The sequence below is a fragment of the Macrobrachium nipponense genome, chromosome 31, assembly GCF_015104395.2.
Source record: "Macrobrachium nipponense isolate FS-2020 chromosome 31, ASM1510439v2, whole genome shotgun sequence".
Taxonomy (NCBI): Eukaryota; Metazoa; Arthropoda; class Malacostraca; order Decapoda; family Palaemonidae; genus Macrobrachium; species Macrobrachium nipponense.
This window is the reverse complement of record NC_061093.1, coordinates 40,481,882-40,490,147: the sequence shown is the minus strand read 5'-3', so window position 1 is coordinate 40,490,147 and position 8,266 is coordinate 40,481,882. Positions and strand designations below refer to the sequence as shown.

The following is an 8,266-nucleotide window of genomic DNA, read 5'->3' as shown; positions in this document are numbered from 1 at the left end:
CGTGGTTCGGAAGTCACGTAAAGCCGTTGGTCCCGTTGCAGAATAACCACTGGTTCCATGCAACGTAAAAACACCATACAAACAACTAATTGTTGCTTTTGAAAAAAGAAATGCTTAGGGCAACATCTCTTGTGGTTTTCCATTTCCCGTTTTGCTAACAGTTGGTTTATTTTTCCCTCCCCGTATTTCTTCTTTCCCTCCCCAGGACCTTTTGAAGGGAGACGGTTTCAACTTCGATTTGCCAAAGGAAAGGACCACTGCGTCATTAGTTTTAGCATGTGGATGGATATCTTTTGCGGAATTTCCGAGCGTTTGTAGATTTTTTTCAGAACGGTTTTCTAATGTATTTTTTTGTTCATTTATACTCTTTGCACGTGCACGCTTTTGTATGTGCGTGTTTGTGTGTGTGTGTGTGTGTGGTGTGAGAGAGAGAGAGAGGTGTGTTGGGGCACTGGATTTGTGTTGGACCAATTTTTTTTCTTTTACAAGACGGTTACAAAACGTAAGTGTTGTAAAATTACATATTTGTAAGTGATATATATATATATATATATGTGTGTGTGTGTGTGTGTGTGTGTGTGTGTGTGAGTGAGTGAGTGAGGGAGTGAGTGGGTGAGTGTACACTGTACCACACTTCTCACGAATGATGTATAAGTATTTGTATTCTGTATCGAAAAATTTTTCCGAAATATTCTATGAATTGAACACGAATTCCAGTGAGCATTCTGAAAAGCACAGAATGCACTTGGTCTGAATACTCCCACTAGGTAGAATGCTCAGACTCTCTCTCTCTCGTTCGGTTTACAAGCGTACATTGACACCACTAACTGGAGTGAATATTCTCCCGTCTCTGGTGTTACAAGGGCCCGGTCACCGAGCCCTCTCAGACATTGGCCACAGGTAGTCATGGCTAAAATTGTGATAAACGTGAGCTCTCCTCTCGGATCGATTCTGTTCACGTGGCTACCTGTGAGATTGCACAGTTGAATTTGACTGGTTGCATAATCCGTTAACTTTACCTTGAACCCTTCAGAAAGGAGAGAGAGAGAGAGAGAGAGAGAGAGAGAGAGAGAGAGAGAGAGAGAAACTGGTCATGCAAGTAGGAATATCCTCCGATAGACAATGTACACGCACATGCACCACACACGCTCATGCACGCACACCACACTCACAAATGCGCGCTGGAGACTCCTGCAAGTACTTGAGTCGAGATTAACTTAGTATGTCACCCTTATCTTACAGTTTGCAACGCTGAGCTAGAAATAATTTCGCTAATGTTTGGGACGACTCTACTCGAGGAACTTTGATAAGTGTTCGCATGGCTGGAAATTAATGAACGAATGTTATGTATACCATGAAGAAAGGTAACCTTCATGTCGATAAAGAACTTACTTTCACATCGACAAAGATTTTACTTGAGGAATTTATGTATTTATATATTATATATATATATAGATATATATATTATATTATATATATATATATATATATATATATATATATATATATATATATATATATATATTGTGTGTGTTGTAAGGCATTGTTCTCACGCTTCATGTTCATAAACATATTTGAATGCCATTGTGTTCATGTTTATACTATATACGTATATAGTATACTAATATCTGTGCGTAACTAATTTCATAATTTTCGTTATTCGTAGGTATAGCCGTATTATCAGCCTTTATTGTTATTATATTTTGACATAATTGTAACTCTTATCCTCTTATATGAGAACGGCGGTGACATCTGGCAACCGCCGTCAAGCCTGGCACCCCACCCAAAATAGTGCCACCGGTGATGTGTCTCGATCCATACACATGTCCCGGGCATAGTTTTCGGTATTGTTCCAATGGACGTTTTTTCTCTGAAGGTTTTGCTGGGTACTTAGAATAATTCATAATATCACACTGCAAGTATTGAATGGGAGCAACTGTTAAAAATGCCAACTGTTCCGAGTCACGGTTCACTGTTCCGAACGAGGGTTCAGAAGGACCCCCTCATACCATGCCCTTCATAACGCGTTCTTCCCGTATATTTTTCAAAAGTATTACGTTATTTTAGAAAAGAATCTTTTACATCATTGTTTCAGGTATTCTTGTTATTTAAAAAATTATTTTGAACGGCACGGTTTTTCAAATATCCCCCACATTGGAGTTGGGTATACGAGGGAAATGGTTGACGGCCTATGCAATTGTCGTTACCGGTCTGGCTAATCCCTCGAATGTAGGAAAACAGTCTCACGCCCTAAGATGGTTGCTTTATCGTATTTTCAAGTAGTCCAGTGCGATCAACCTATATGTACTACATTCGAGTAAATACTTCCCCCATGTTGTGAGCGATTCATTTGCCGTATTATTCACGACCAGAAGCGAGGTGGATGATTAAAATAAACCCCACGAGGTTTCCGCCGAGACATTTTTTTAAGATTTACTTTGGAAACGTTTGCAGCTTTCATCGGAAATCACGATATTATTTTTCTTATTTCCCCTTCAAATGAACGGATATTAAATTTGCGGCTCGTGTAACTCCAAAGGTGCCATTTGCCTCGACTGCCGGAATTTCATATTGATACCAACTAACCTTGTATTTCCTTCGGCGCTGATAAGATGAAGGAGACTAAACCTCTGCTGTGTACTTCTGTGTAAAACGAAGACGGCTACGGAGACCTGAAGGGAAGGTCTTCAGATCAGTCACAGGTAAACTTTCCTCAGGGGCACTGAACACAATTTTGATGGGCACCAGAGACCGACTGGGGTAGGTGCGCGCACTGCCCGAAGTTTTGGGTACTGGGACTTCGAGAACGCGTAGCCCCGAGAGTTCTAGAGAGGCCACAGAGAAAGACACAAACAACCAGGTGCTAAAAATATAACCACGAGAAAGATGGGAAGGAAGGAAGGAAGAAACGCGAAACGTCGAGAAACAGGTGGGAGAGTCAGGCTGAGGAGGAGGAGGAGGGGGAGGAGGAGGAGGAGTAGGAGTAGGAGGAGCAGGGAAACACGATTATATCACTGTAACACACACTAACGTTGCGCTGATCCTGAATTCGATTTTATTTTCCTTTCGTTTGCTTTTGGGAGAAAAAAATGATAATCATGAACGATTCGATTAATTATATTTTAATGAAATTGGATGTCAAGCCAGGCGGTGTATTAATAGGGCGACCTGTGGTACCCAGGGTAAAAAAAAGGAGATTTGTAGAGATGAAAAGTGGTCGCTCTGGATGTGGGAGTGGTGGTGGAGGCGACGCAGCAAGAGGAGGAGGAGAAGGACCGGCGAGCTCCTCTTCCCGAGCTGCCACGCGGAACACTGACTGACTGACACTGCTCTGCTGAACTCTCTCTCTCTCTCTCTCTCTCTCTCAAGCTCAGGCTCAGGGAAAAAGGGCTCCCAGGCCCAAAGCATCAGCCTCTCTCTCTCTCTCTCTCTCTCTCTCTCTCTCTCTCTCTCTCTCTCCTCAGCTGTAGCCAGGTCCAGCAGCAGCGGTCGTCTGCCACCCAACCACCCACCAACTGACACGCCCACTATCCTCATTCATTCTCGTTGACCGTCTAAGGCACACCCATTGTTTTTTTTTCTCTCTCTCTTTTCTTTTTTGAGGACACGCCCATCACCTAACTAGGTACTGAGAAAGATATTGGAAGGAAGCTCGCTTCCTCTGGAGGTAGTCGTACGCAAACCCCCATTCCTTTACGAAGTTGTCGTTATTTCCTCAGAGTAAAAAGCCTTGAAGGTTTACCTAACAAAGAGACTTTCATACCTATGAAGTAAAATTAACAAGGAAGCTATTTAGAAGAAGTTCGAGAATGAGAGGGAATCGCAGAACTATTAAGGTTTAATATATTGCGAAAAGTAACCGTGTAAATGATTTGTCATTGCAAATTTCAGATACTTTAATAAGAAAAAAAAAAAACGCTCACACCTTCCCGAGAAAACACCCGACACCTGCATACTTTCCCATAAAAAAAAAAAAACGAGTCTGCATATATTCTTTCCTGATCGTGTCCTTCATCTCTTGGTGTTTTATATCCCCTCCGTCCATTATTCCCAGGTATTTGTATCCTGTCTCATCTATGTGTTTGATGTTGCTCCCATCTGGTAGCTTTATCCCTTCAGTTCTCGTTACTTTGCCTTTTTGTATGTTGACTAAGGCGCATTTTTCTATTCCAAACTCCATCCTGATGTCCCCAGATACAATCCTTACAGTCTGGATTAGGGTATCTATTTCCTTGATGCTCTTACCATACAGCTTGATGTCGTCCATGAACATCAGATGGTTGATTCTGTTGCCTCTTTTCTTGAGTTGGTACCCGGCATCCATCTTCTGTAGTACTTTTGTCATGGGAATCATGGCTACTACGAAAAGTAGTGGGGACAGTGAGTGGCCCTGGAAGATCCCTCTCCTGATATTAACCTCTGCTAGTCTTATTCCAGAGCTTGTACGTATTGTATTCCAGTTGCGCATTGTATTTTTGAGGAAGCTGATGGTGTTTTCCTCTGCCCCATATATTTTCAGGCACTGGGGCAATTATTATTATTATTATTATTATTATTATTATTATTATTATTATTATTATTATTATTATTATTATTATTATTATTATTGATGCTGGATGTAGCCAAAACCATAAGGAAAATAAGAGAGAAAATGGAGATTATCGGTTCGATAAATCCAACATCCCAGCAAGAGAGAGCTGTTAGGTCAAGTTTTTACAGGCTGTTAAACCTGACAGTAGTGTGCAGGCAACATATCAAAATAGAACAGTCCGAATTACGTTGTGGACTTTCATAAATCCGTTTGATTGATACGTGACGTAAGTAAAAAAAAAATGAATAAATAAAAAATTAAAAGCGTAACAAAATGAGACCAGACTGGTTTGGCCACAGTAAAGTGACATTTTATATTTATCGTTTTTTAAGGCAAAACTAAAAGGAAGCAATGTTGAGCGAGAGAATGGGTAGGAGACAAAAACCTTTAAATTTGTTGCTTTTAAGAGAAAGAACGATGCAAAAGGAGTGTTGTTACAAATCAAGGAATAGACTTTCTTTCATCACTATGTTTAAAAAAAAAGAAAGTCGGTTACAGGCATTAATTGGGATCTAGTATAAACTTAACTTGAAGGGCTACGTAAAGGAAGCGTTGGTACGTAAAAGAATTTAAACCTAAAAGATTGTAGTACAAGAGTAAACACTTGAGGAAATTAGTATGTTATAAAACACACACACCTCCAGGCCATTTGCTTAATGTGATAGTCATTTCTAGGACTTTGAGTATATGGTTATGGTGATGTTTATTTATTAATTTATTAAAGGAAGCGTAACTGAGCGGCTGCCCAGTGTAATATGGTATACCATATCAACAGAAAAATTGAGTATATGAGTAATTAATTATCGTTTTCGAAAAAAAAAATTGTAAAGCCGTTTCTACCAAAGGCCGTTGCCTGTAAAGACTCGGAAAGTATATTGAACATTAAAGAGTAATAAATTAGTCACCTAAATGAATTTTCCACTGGTTCCATGCAATGTAAAAACACCATACAAACAAATAAAATAAACCAACAGGGTGGGATAAAAAACTAAGCTGCCAGTGTAGCACTCGTGTGTAATACACCCAGTTTGTAGCATTTATCGCCTGGAATTCCGTTTCAAGAAATAGCCAAACTCAAAATGGATACTGTGAATGTGTGAAACTGAAGCCAAGTCGGGTGAGAGTATGAGAGAGCTGACAGAGCTTATAATGAGCTTATAATGAGTATGAAGATCTTGCTCTCCTGTGTTGGTGACCGTAAAATGCGGTCTTCCCTTTGGATAACAGGCTTTGGAGCTGATTCCAGCATGCCTCCCCTCGTAGGAGCTGACAGAACTGATGTTTATTGTCCTAAACAGGAGTCTTTGTGAGCAAACAGTGTGGCCATGCTTGGCAGAGCTTAAGTGGTGTGCCATTGCCATTAGATCCAGAGAAGTGAAAACTATGACGCTTTTATACAAGCTTAGATTATTGTAGATACTTGTAATGCTTAATATTTAAAAAAATGAAATTGTAATAGACGGAACCCAGAGAATCTGTGTTGATGGCCTGCGTAGTATCTTTAGTAATGTCATTTCAGATGTTCCTCAAGGGAGTGTTCTTGGACCTCACCTATTTATTAAATATATGATATATATGGCATGTGACAAGATATGGAGAATAAATTGATCGCATACACTGATGCTGCTACTTTTTTAGCTGTTGTTCCTTTCCTGTGCCTTAGGCCTGTGTTGGCAGAATCCTTGAATAGAGATCTGGCAAGTATTCGTGAATGGAGTACTCTCCATTTTAATTTTCCTTAATTTCTGTTTTTTTTTTTTTTTTTTTTTTTTTTTTTTTTTTTTTTTTTTTTTTTTTTTTTTTTTGTTAGGTCTTTCATTCAGAATATAATATACTCCTCACTGCAAGTAAAAGAACCTAAAGCATTTTTGCAAAATATGGTAGTTAGTTAATCCAGAACACTTTTGTCTTTTCACCCTGATTACATTTAAATGGCACGGTTTTAAATGTCAATGACTTGTTAAGGTTTTAGGTTTAACTATAGATAAGAAATTAACTTTAAAGAAGTAGATAAAAAATTACCTTTTAAGAAGTAGATAAAAAATTAACTTTGAAGAGGTAGATAAAAAATTAACTTTGAAGTAGCATGTACTGAATATTGTTTCCTCTTTCAAAAAGCTGGCATGTCGTGGAAATGTTTCGTGATGAAGCTATTATATTTAAGCTTTTTAACGCTTTTCCTGTTTCGAGTATTGTTCTCCTGTGTGGTCTACGGGTAATGAGTCTCTTCTCATGTTCTTGAATAGTTATTGCATTAGTCATATTTATCTGAAGCTATTATATTTAAGTATTTTAATGCTTTTTCTGTTGCGAGTATTGTTCTCCTGTGTGGTCCACGGGTACTGAGTCTTCTCATGCTCTTCGATAGTTATTGCATTAGTCAAGTTTATTTTGACAACTTAATTTTGACGTTTCCTGAATTCAGTTGTATCGGTCTTAGTTTCTGTTCGTTTATATTTAGTTATCTATCGCTTTTTTCCTATAACGTCTCTCTCTGCAGAGCGATATCCATTTGAAGCCCTCTTGGGTTGGAGGTCTGTTGACTCGATCCATCAGAATTTCCGGCTGAAGATTTAAAGTAAGAAAAGTGAGGATGTGACAGAAGATGCTCGGAAGGAGTCGAAAATTAAAAGTTTATCTCAAAGGTCTGAAACTCTCCCAAACTTCGAGGGGGTTTGGTTGGTTCATTAAAGCTTAGATCCCACTTTTACTTTCACAATCATTTGCCAAGTTTCCACCAGAATTGGTCTGTTGGTCCGTAAATGGGTGTTAGTTTATTTGTCACTCTGCAACAGCAGCGAGAATTTTATGAGGAAAAAAATGGTCTGTGATGGTTGCTTCAAGCAAGATATTTCATAATAGAAATGCACTTATGAAAAAAAAAATTAATACTGAATATGTGACTTGCGAGAAGGCAGTTTAAATAAATTATAAATGGCGGTCTTTGGCTTTATATTCAAGCTTCCAAAAATAAGGTGTTCTTTTGAAAGAAGTATTTACCTCTCTCACGTACACTCCCAAGTGGCGCTTACTGAGCATTTTCATAACCTTTTCTACTTGCATTAAAAGCATATATGATAATCATTAATAATAGTAAGACCAGTAATAAAATACACTGAATCTTATTGTTGTTAACCACTTACGGAGGTTTTTCTCATGAAGCAATTCGAACTCGGCCTTTAATAGGACTTTGGATATCATGCCTGGATAACCTTTTGATTAAATTATTTATCAATATAGTGAAATAAAAAAAAAAGGGTCACCAGTAGCTACAATCTAAAATTGGTTATTGGTATTATTGGAAGAAGTGATAACACCTTATCGGTATGAGTGACGCAGTAAGGGCGAGAAACGAGCCACTTTTGCTGCAGTGTGTGTGTGCGTGTGTGTGTGTGTGTGTGTTGTGGACTTTCATGTATTTCTGCATAAAAGTTGGTATATTTAAAGTGAATTAATTATATTCCGTGTATGGGGTACAGATGTCCCCCCTCCCCATCTCTTTCTCTCTTTGTTATATTTTTCAAGTGTTTGAAATTCCTGGTATATTCTAGTTGTAGTTTAGTGTTTGCATTTGCAAGGTTTGGCGTATTTGCTTCCTGTGTATGGCGTCATCGCTACCACAGTCTCTCATGAAATGGGCAGATTACGTGGTCCAGAATACTCTCTTATCGTCCA

General features: G+C 38.7%; 2 protein-coding genes across 5 annotated transcripts in view; one reads left to right on the top strand and one right to left on the bottom strand.

Moving 5' to 3' along the window:
- LOC135206906 (SET and MYND domain-containing protein 4-like) overlaps positions 1-3,331 on the bottom strand; it is a 175,818-nt gene extending 172,487 nt beyond the window's left edge. The window contains 1 exon segment of the mRNA XM_064238398.1: positions 2,587-3,331. The gene's annotated coding sequence lies outside the window, so the exon portion shown is untranslated.
- Positions 1-8,266, top strand: part of LOC135206905 (guanine nucleotide-binding protein G(o) subunit alpha) — a 676,543-nt gene that overhangs the window by 254,443 nt on the left and 413,834 nt on the right. The window lies entirely within an intron of this gene.